This window comes from Epinephelus lanceolatus, chromosome 18 (genome assembly GCF_041903045.1).
Source record: "Epinephelus lanceolatus isolate andai-2023 chromosome 18, ASM4190304v1, whole genome shotgun sequence".
Taxonomy (NCBI): Eukaryota; Metazoa; Chordata; class Actinopteri; order Perciformes; family Serranidae; genus Epinephelus; species Epinephelus lanceolatus.
In genome coordinates, this window is record NC_135751.1 from 2,639,338 (window position 1) to 2,650,282 (window position 10,945).

The 10,945-nt window shown below is 41.9% G+C and overlaps 1 long non-coding RNA gene across 1 annotated transcript; it reads left to right on the forward strand.

Annotated features, from left to right (window-relative positions):
- Positions 1-4,202: 4,202 nt before the first annotated feature.
- On the forward strand, positions 4,203-8,440 carry LOC144458630 (uncharacterized). The gene is made up of 4 exons (XR_013488022.1): positions 4,203-5,219; positions 5,531-5,685; positions 7,053-7,201; positions 8,112-8,440. It is a non-coding gene; the product is annotated as an uncharacterized LOC144458630 (long non-coding RNA).
- The last annotated feature ends 2,505 nt before the right edge of the window (positions 8,441-10,945 follow it).

Genomic DNA, 10,945 nt, shown 5'->3' on the forward strand with positions numbered 1-10,945 from the left:
CGGTGCCAATCCCCTTTGATCTGACATCAGATGTGACGGGACAGTCGATATAGAGATACATTTATGTGCTGATTGCAGATAGTTGCATTGAATAGTGGTTTTTGTGGGTATTTATTGCATTGTTAATGTGCCTGACATTCTGGAAACCTGCCTGTGAGGTTTTAGTGACGTGTGTGCACTGTCCGCTGGTCAGCCAAACTTCCACTACACTGGCTGCGCTCCGCCTGCGCTGACAGTAGACCTGGTTTCAGCTGGCGAGCTGTTAGCGCACCTTCAGCGAAGCCTTTTGGCACAAAACTGTCACTGCGCCAAGCTGGCTCTGTCGACACCTCCCCCTGCTGCGCCGCCACACCCATCTCAGCGCACCTCAGTCTGCCAAACTACCAAACTGAGCCCGCCTTGGGTTGCGCTGCTCGAAACTAGTTCTGCGCAGGGTTTGCCACCCTGCACCGCGCTGGGAAACTAGAGGCCATATTCTTCTTTTTTTTTCAGGTGTAGTTGAATTTCTTGGGTGGTGATGGGTTTTGTGAGGGGGTGGTGCTCTGTGGTGGGGCTAATTGCATTTCGAACGTTACCTTGCCAATGCCTACGTCTATCATAGACGTAATGAGGACGTAATGGAGGAGGGGGGAGTAGGCCTTTGGAGGGAGATGGAGTTGCAGGAGGAGGAGGATGGGACTTTGGAGGGAGGTGGGAGTTGTGGATGTTCAATTTTTTTGCTGTGTGAAATGCAAGAAAGGTAAGAGCTGCTTTAAGACCTTGATGATGCTGTCTGGTGAAAATTGTGACTTTTTCATCAAATGGCATTCCCTTGGTGGCATGACAAATTTCTTTGTTTTGACACCTGAAGCTGTTGTAACTTGACACCACATGCATAGTTGGGTATAGTGCCTTACAAAGTAACGCATTAGAGTACTTTGATTACTTTATGCAGTAACGAGTAACCTAACACGTTAGTTTGCTGTTTGAGTAATCAAATACTTGAGTACATTTTCTACAAGCCATCAGTTACTTCTGTTAATTTTAGAATGCTGGTCCTTCAGCTCTGAAACGGCAAGGACTGTCTTTTGGTTCTAATAACGGAGATAACATTAAACCTATCAGTCCGAAAGAAGCCACGAAGCTTGTGGCTAGCTACGTGGGAGAAGAAATGCTGCCATTGTCTACGGTGGAGTCTAAAAAAAGGTGGAGGAGGACTCGCTGACAGACAGGTCAGACTCAGGAGGACTTGCATTATGCCTGGTACATACTACACGACTTTTCTGCCCATTCTGAAAGTCACTATGTCACATTACATGATTGTGGAGTCATAAAATCATGCCGTGACTTGGCCGACAGACATGACACACTACATGATGGTACTCACCGATTATCCCCGGTCGTCTTTCATGATGTGTGTGATGTCATTGGGTTATTCTTGTCCTATTTTTATTACTTTTACTATCATTTCAGTCACTGTGTCTATTCATGTGCCAGCCGACATGTTGTTGTAGTCACCTAAAAGCGTCAGCAGATGGCAGGAGCTCCATTTGAAGTACCGTACGTAAACATTCAAGCTACTGTATTCTCCACAGCCAAGTTCTTACAAATGTTTCACAATAAAAGCCTAATTAGAAAATGGAGGGATTCTCTCAGCCGAGGTTATAAGGGGCTTTTAATTTGAAGGAAAATCAGGAAGTGTTGAGTTTGAAATGACGACGCAATGTGTTAACTTTATGAAGACAACGGGAGCAGATAAAAAGTTAATATATAAAGATACAGAGGGATTAATAAATAACAGACCGTCTATAATGTAGTCTGTTTCAAATGAAGCTGGTAGCCTCTGCAGTTATGGTGAGTAAAAGCTCCGCCACTATTTGTTAATGTTAGTTGCTTTATGTCCGACCGTGCGGATATAACATTGTTTGCTAACTTGATGCTAATGACAGTACTCACTGGGTTGATAAAGTGCCTCTGCTGTTTCACACCATCATTTCCCCCTTTTACTCTGTGTGGTAACATCCATAGAGGAAATATTAAAAAGGCTGGGGGGTTGTTGTCATACAGTTGTCTATGGCAGCAGATCATTCTGTGTTTCTACTGGTCAAAGTGACAGCTGTGATGGGAGAATTGGATCTCAGTGAAGGTCAAGTGGTCCATAACTTTAATTTTGGAGACAAAAAATGTAGGCTTAGCACGCTGTGATCCATTGCCCAATAGGAAATGTAGAATACTTAAAAGTACTTTAAAAGTGATTGAGTTACTTTTTGCAGGGAGTAACGTTGGAAGTACTTTATAATTTTATAACTTTATAATATTAAACGCTTGGCCGAATACCGAGTACCAAATATCGTTGTTTAGTTTTTCATTAGTTTTTGCAGATGAACCGCCTCCAGATTAGTGTTGTCACGGTACCAAAATTGGATCCCACTGTACGATACCAATGAAAATATCATGGTTCTGAGTAGTATCACGATATCACAGCGAAAATGAGGCAGATGTGCCTTTTGTCATTTATAAAAAGATAAATCACTTTTCTATAATACATCAATGATATTTCAATGGAATAAATTACTTATTGACTTATTCATACTTCAAAAACAGCATCAATGAGTGATGAACATAAGGGGGGATCAAAATAAAATAAATAAAGAAAATAAGAATCAACCGGCCACCCTCCTCCCCTTCATAAGTAAAGTACAGTCCCTAAAGTGCAGTGAGGTTTGTGGGCCGTTAACGGCTTGTTTCTCCTCTGACACGTCACATACCTGTGTTCGGCTGGCTCCCCTGCCGAAAAAACCAGCTTAGACCAGCTTAGGGTGGTTGATGGTTTTAGATGGTTTTAGCTGGTTTAACAGGCTGGTTGATGGTTTTAGATGGTCTTAGCTGGTGGGTTTAGATGGTTTTAGCTGGTAAAACTGGCTGGTTGATGGTTTTAGATGGTCTTAGTGGGTTTAGCTGGTTGATGGTTTTAGATGGTCTTAGCTGGTTGAACAGGTTGGATGATGGTTTCAGATGGTCTTAGCTGGTAGAATAGGGTGGTTGATGGTTTTAGCTGGTTGATGGTTTTAGCTGGTCTTAGCTGGTTCAATAGGCTGGTTGATGGTTTTAGCTGGTCTTAGCTGGTTCAATAGGCTGGTTGATGGTTTTAGCTGGTTGATGGTCTAAGCTGGTTGAATAGGGTGGTTGATGGTTTTAGATGGTCTTAGCTGGTTGATGGTCTAGAAGCTGGTTGAATAGGGTGGTTGATGGTCTGAGCTGGTTGAAAAGGCTGGTTGATGGTTTAAGATGGTATAAAATGGTTGATGGAATAAGATGGTTGAACAGGCTGGCAAAGCTGGACCAGACTCGTCAACCAGCCATGTTACGCTAAGAAGGTAGGGTGCTGCTGTAAATTCATCTAAATCCTAAAAGACACTATCTACCACCCACCTGATGAATCTCACATGAATTAGGGCTGGTGGTAGCACCTCACGACCGAAGAGTCCTGAACATCTTTTCCCCCAGGCTCAACCAGCAAAAGCAACCTCCCCTGAGCTTGCCAACAATCCCCCCTAGCTAACACTATTTCCAATAGCAATGCCTGAATACTGTCAGTGTTCCTTTATTACATGTGCCACAGTCTTTCCAATTGGATTGAGTAAGTAGCTTAAGTGTTACTGCACCGACCAGACTGCTGCGATTGTCAAATGAAAACAATAGTTTGGTAGATTATCATATTGTCAACTACCAGATTGTCAATATTTGTATTTATAGTTGACTGCACATTGTAGGGACAATCTGTAAAATGTGACTCCATGTTCCAACACTAGAAGCAGTAGTCCTGAGCTGATCCCCGCCCATTAGTGTATTTTTTCTGTGGCCAAAGTGTTAAAATATGGCAGCTGGAGCTGTGTTGCATCTACCTAGAGGTCAACTAAAATCACCTGGGAGGATGGGCTTGAATGTGACTGGCAGACACTCCAAGGCCTTCAAAGGAAAAGTCAAATTACAACTGGACACAGCAAAAATTGCAGACATTCTTGGTGAGCACCAACTTGGAGGAAATAACTTGATACATTAACCCAAAAGTCTTTGTGTTCATATATAATCCAAAAAACTTTGACCAAAAAACTTCAAAATAAAGGATGCACACCATTGTGCCATGCGCAAGCCATATCCGAAAGCTTAGGCCGATCTGACAAACAGTCAGAGAGATGCGAGCCACAGACAGACACACAGGCGCTTCTTGCTTTATAGATAGATAACCAAAACAATTTAAGCCTATAGGCCTTTTGCGCAACAGCCACTCTGATAGCAGATACTTTCACATGTGAGCCAGACTGACATATGTGTAAATCTGGAAATACAGGCTGGGCATTTTATTTATTTATTTTATTTTATTTTTTATTTTATTTATTTATTTATTTTCTATTTAACACAATAATAACACTAAAAGAGCCAGGAGAAAACCAACATTTGGGGAAATTAGCTTGTCTATTAACTTTTGCAGAGTAAGCTACACTGACATAGTACCTACCAAACGAAGAAAGCGAGTCAACTAGCTGGTTCAATGTTAAATGAGCTAGCTAGCGAATTTAAAGGTTTTGAACAAGCTAATTTCCCAAAATGTTGGTATTTGCCTTTAAGGATCAAAATGACAACAGTAGCAGTGATGCATCCTTAATTATCACTGTTTCCAGATCAACATTCCCAGATAGCAAAAGATGTTAAATCAACATTGAGTTATGGTCAAAAAGGTTGATTTTTAGTTAAGGTTTAAAAATCAATGGTTGATCAACCTTCTAAAATTTTTATGTTGAAAATATATCATTGAATCCACATTGTATGATGGTTGAGATTGTAGATTGAAATGCCAACACTGAATCAATATTGTTTTACTAATGCTGTTTCAATCATAGACTGAACTAGGTGAGACCATATAATGAGAGGGTGGGGGGGTCTCATACATTTTAATTTAAGCACCTTTTGCTGTGGACGTACCTTTTTACTATGTTAAAGTCTTCTGAAGGTTTGTGTGTAATTTATAATGACAAAGACATCTAAAAGGTGCTTTTGAACAGTGACAGCAAGGAGTGGAACAGCCCAACACTCCAAACTTTAAACCTAGTGAAATGGTACATCCCAGGTAACGTTAAACAGCCGCCAAGAAGGAGCTGGGTTTGCCGTTCCGTTTGCCAAGAAGAAGAAGCAGCCATTTTCCTCCTCCTCCCCTTTGCCCATGCTCGGCTACTGCTCAAGTAAGTTGGGAATATTATTGATTTTATTGATTCTACGAATGATAACTGCCGCTTTTGTGCTTAACGGAGTTTATTAAATTTATAAATGTTTTGTTTTAACGTTACATGGCACATTTCGAGCATACAGCATCAGTTTAGCCACATCAGTTTTAGCTAACAGTGCATTTTGGCTAACGATAACTTCCCAGATAGCACACATACATCTGGCCGACGTTGGCCTGAGGACGACACATCGGCCCTGAATTTATAACGTCTGACAAGCGTCGGCCGCATGGGCGGATATCTTTAAATTTAATACTCTTTTGTCCCAGCTCATCAAACGTCTCTGTTACGTCGGCTTTGGGTCGGCCCAGTGCCGTAGAATGTCTGCCCACATACGGAAGTCGCCGCAGAGGCGGGATTTCATCTCCGCGATGTTTGTTCGGAACTGAGCTCGCACACAGCATCTCATCGCAGTTGGTTTCAGGTAAGCTAACTGGAATAAACTGGCAGAAAATAGCTTTGTTGTTTCTTCTGTGACCGTTAAAAGAGGTTCCTGGTGAGTGGCGAGGCACGACTGGGTGTATATAGCTTAGCACATGTCCCCACCAACTAACGTTATCTTTCGTTAGCTGTTAGCTAGTTTAGCGGTTTAGCTCATGTTATGCTAACAGGCTACAACTGTGGTGTTTTCATTTTATTTTCCCTAGTTGACGTTATCTGCTCATCTGGTTATCGTGAGCACTCGTTTTGGGTTAAAGTGGAAATGCCCGGAGCTGCCACCTGTGGTCCCGGGGCCCCCCGGCCTGACCTCCGGGGCCCTGGACGTGTGCTCAAGTGTCTGGGAGAGGAGCGGAGAGGAGCACGGAGGTCAGGCGGGGCGGGCCGACACTGTGTATCCCAGAACGGGTGCTGAAGTGTCGGTGAGACCAGCAGAGAGGAGCGCGGAGGAAAGTTGATGTTGACACTTGTTAAACGTTAGCTTGCTAGCTCGCTGCTGCTGCTGCTACTACTACTCAAATCCATGTTCACCCACACCTGTTCACACTGCGCGGACTTGGAACACAACAACGCGAAATTCCACACCGTGTCCGTACCGCGCCTGTGTGTATGGTTTGAGCGCGGAAAAGCACTGCGCAAATATTCCGCAAATCCGTCCCACATTTCCGTATCGCGGCAGTGAGAATGAACCTTTATGCTTTCTAAGATAGCAGTGAGGACCGGTGAGGACGCCCTGTGCTAAGGTTACTGTAGGACAGTGTGTTTCAAACTTGGGGTCGGGACCCCACGTGGGGTCGCCTGGAATTCAAATGGGGTCCTCTGAAATTTGTAACAAGTGAAATAAATAAATGGAATAAATAGAATAAAATAAAATTATAATAAAAACCACGCATAATTTAAAACAACTGTATACTGCATTTTCATACATGAAATAGCCTAAATGTGGTATAAAACTAACGGTTATTTTCAACATAATATAAAAAAAACTATTACATGATTGAAAAATCAATTTTCGCATTGATGTCAGTAGTGTGATTTAATTTATGGAGGAAAGTGAAAAAACAGCAGATGTTTTTGCTTTATTTTACGTTTATTCTATTTTCAGTTTATATTTGTTTTGTTTGTTCATTACTACTGTGACTACATGCTACTAAAATGCTGATGAAAAATCACATGAGGCCATAATGATATGTGTATAGCAAATTAAAACAGTAAAAAGCAATTCACTGGCACTGGACACTGATTTACATTGATTACATTACATTGATTTTGTCAGATAAATCTCTTTATTGCAACAATTATTTTTTGTGGTATTGCAACATAAAAAATTAACCCATTCTGTTTTTCTTTCAGCCTCCAATACAAGCCACTTCCAAGAGGAGCAGAAGTTACAGCCAAGTAAACAGTTTGGATGTGTATATATATATATATCCCAACAGATATAGCAGGATCCAGTTTGAGGCAATACACCCCCCACAGTCGCCCTCAACATCCACAAAATGGTATGTGATAGCACTCCTCACTAATAACCACAATTTATTAATTTAGAGCATGTAAAATAAAATTATTTGAACAAATTAGATTAGTCTTGTTTTTGTGTATCTGTTGGAACCTTTGTTTTTCCTACCTCCAGACATCTTAAGAGGGAACTAAAATATGTATAGAAATGTTTTTTGTGATCAAAGCTAAAGTGGGCTGAGGTGGGGATTATACAGTCAGGTCCATAATTATTTGGACAATGATACAGTTGTCATCATTTTGGCTCTGTACACCACCACAATGGATTTTAAATGAAACAATGAATACCTGCTTAAAGTGCAGACTCTCAGCTTTCATTTAAGGCTTTTTTCAAAAATGTAGTATGAACCGTGTAGGAATTACAGCATGCGTTTCTCTTGCTGAAGCCAAAACTGAGGGCAAAACACCCAAAACACAAGCAGGAAGTGCAGACGGCTACAGTAAAGGGCTGGCAGAGCATCACCAGGGAAGAAGCCCAGCATCTGATGATGCCTATGTGTCCAACACTTCAGGCAGTCATTGACTGTAAAGGATTTGCAACCAAGTATTAAAACTGACTGTTTAATTGGTGATTATGTTAGTTTGTCCAAATACTTATGAGCCCTTAAAGTTGGGGGACTGTGTGAAGAAATGGCTGTAATTCCTACACGGTTCATACTACATTTTTGAAAAAAGCCTTAAATGAAAGCTGAGAGTCTGCACTTTAAGCAGGTATTCATTGTTTCATTTAAAATCCATTGTGGTGGTGTACAGAGCCAAAATGATGACAACTGTATCATTGTCCAAATAATTATGGACCTGACTGTATGTGGGTGGCCATGGCAGACTTGAAGTTAAATAATGCCTTTCAATGTGTGCAGTGATTAAGGTGCGTGGATGCTTGTTTTATACTAGGTGTTAAGCACACAGATGCAAGGTCAAAGTCAGTACACCAGGCAGCTTTTGAAAGGCAAGTCTATTTCAAATTGTGTAATTCCTTAGTAATTTGCAAGTTTTACTTTCTCTCTTACTAACAATTTTCTTTTTTTTTCTTTTTTTTTTTTTTAAAGACCTTTCCATCGAGAAGATTACCACAATACTCGCTGAAGTAGTAGTGGTAGTAAAGGAAATGTCAAGAGATGTGCAGTTCATCAAAAGTGAACTGGCAGATGCCAGATTTACTCCAGGTGGTCACAGGGGACCAGCGCCAGGCACAACCCTTGAGATGACTCCCATTGACCTGCCGATCATAAATGAAGACAACTTCAATGAGGCAGAATCATCACTGAAGAATGAATCAGTTTGTCAAAGCATGGTAATTTATTTGACAAACTGAACTGCAATATACTTAACACCTTACAATCTACTGCCTGTACAGTATCATAGGAAAAAAAACATAAACATAGGAAACAACTTCATATATCACAGCCCAGTATGAGCTAAGGGTGGGAATCTCTGGGTACCTCACGATTCAATTCCTTCCTTACCTGCCTAGGGACTATGGGTGGAAATTAGCAAAGCTGCTATAACCTGGCATCTTTTCTTGTTCCTACAAGATTAATGTTTATTTCTGCATTGTCCCTGTTTTAAATAAATACATTTCTATTCTATTCTATTCTGATTGAGAGGGCCACGATTCGATGATAAAATGATTCTTGATGCAAAAATAAAAGGATTCCTGTGTGGGCAGCATCATGATGACAACCACTTCTCTCTCTCATCTCTAGATTGCTCGCTTGGCTTTGGTTGGGGGCACCTCATCAGACTCTATGATCAGACGGATGCTGTCACCTGCCTTGACCAACTCCCGGGCCTGTCATTTCAACTGGGCTGGCAAAGGAAACAAGCAGACCTGGTAGTTTAAAGCTATAACAGACCTGGTACTGTAGTTTAAAGTTGTCATTTTGTGAAATGTTTACGTAAAGTTTGTGGAGATGACAGACCTGGCAGTTTAAAGCTATGACAGACCTGGTACTGTAGTTTAAAGTTGTCATTTTGTGAAATGTTTACGTAAAGTTTGTGGAGATGACAGACCTGGCAGTTTAAAGCTATGACAGACCTGGTACTGTAGTTTAAAGTTGTCATTTTGTGAAATATTTACGTAATGTTTGTGGGGATGACAGACCTGGTAGTTTAACATGCTGACAAAGATACTGGTAGCTTCAAGCTTTTGTGAAATGTTTCCAGAATGTGTTTTAGAATAAACGGGAACATTAAAAACCTGTTTTCAATCTTTTTTCTTATCTTTTTTTTTCAGTTAATTTTTCTTAATTAATTAATTAATTAATTAATTATTTTTTTAACTTGAATAATTATTAATAAATAAATAAATAAATATTCTAATGTTGAGGTGTGCTCGGATTATTTGAATTGCGGTAGCCTAATTGGTGATCAGCCTTACCAGCTTACACCATCCTGACCAGCTAAGACCAGCCTGACCAGCTAAGACCAGCCCGGCCAGTTAAGACCGGCCCGACCTGCTAGTCTGACCAGCCAAGACCAGCCTGACCAGCTAAGACCAGCCCGGCCAGCTAAGACCAGCCCGACCAGCCAAGACCAGCCTGACCAGCCAAGACCAGCTTGACCAGCCAAGACCAGCCTGACCAGCCAAGACCAGCCTGACCAGCCAAGACCAGCCTAACCAGCTCATACCACCCTGACCAGCTAAGACCAGCTTGATCAGACCAGCCAAGACTAGCCTGACCAGCCAAGACCAGCTTGACCAGCCAAGACCAGCCTGACCAGCCAAGACCAGCCTAACCAGCTCATACCACCCTGACCAGCTAACACCAGCTTGATCAGACCAGCCAAGACTAGCCTGACCAGCCAAGACCAGCTTGACCAGCCAAGACCAGCCTGACCGGCCAAGACCAGCCTAACCAGCTCATACCACCCTGACCAGCTAAGACCAGCTTGATCAGACCAGCCAAGACCAGCTAGACTAGCCAAGACCAGTTAAGACCAGCTGACCAAAACCTAGCTAAAACCATCAAACCATCAAACCAGCTAAGATCAGCTTGACCAGCCTAAGCTGGTCTAAGCTGTTTTTTTCAGCAGGGTCGGCTGTTCAGGTACTTCTGGGCAGTCCACACGCCAAGAAGAGGATATTATTGGAGCCGACTTCTTCTCGCCGGTAAGCCGATGGCCGCCGTATGTGACAGGAATACATTACTGTCTGTGTCTGTGACCCCTGTTCAACCCACAATCGGTGGGATTCGCCTTTCATTTCTGCTGGTGGTTGAAATCTGTGGGCTGCTCGCACAGCGTGCTGAATAATTTAAGCCTATTTTGCTCACTCAAAACTATTTTTAGTCGCAAATGCGAGTGCGGTGACGGATGGATCGCCACACTGCTGACATTTTCATCCGCCCGTCACGGCACGCTGTTTGATTGCGTTATCAAAACCGCGCCGCTATTATTCGGCCTCGCTTTTAACTTATTCCACCGAATACCGAATGTGTGGTTTTTTTTGCAATATTTGGCCGAATATATTCGGTTACCAAATATTCAGTGCATCCCTATTTAAAAGTACTTGAGTTACTTTACTCAGGGAGTAAAGCAGTAAAGTAGCTGGTTACTTTTTTAAAAAGTAATGCAGTAAAGTACTTTGATTACTTTTAAAGTAACCATTACCCAACTCCACATGGTAAGATCTTTTTTAAAATTTCACACATCTTATGAGAATGCGGGCCTGAATACATCTGCAGATCACTTTTGAATCATAGTCATAGCACCACCTACTGGCATCA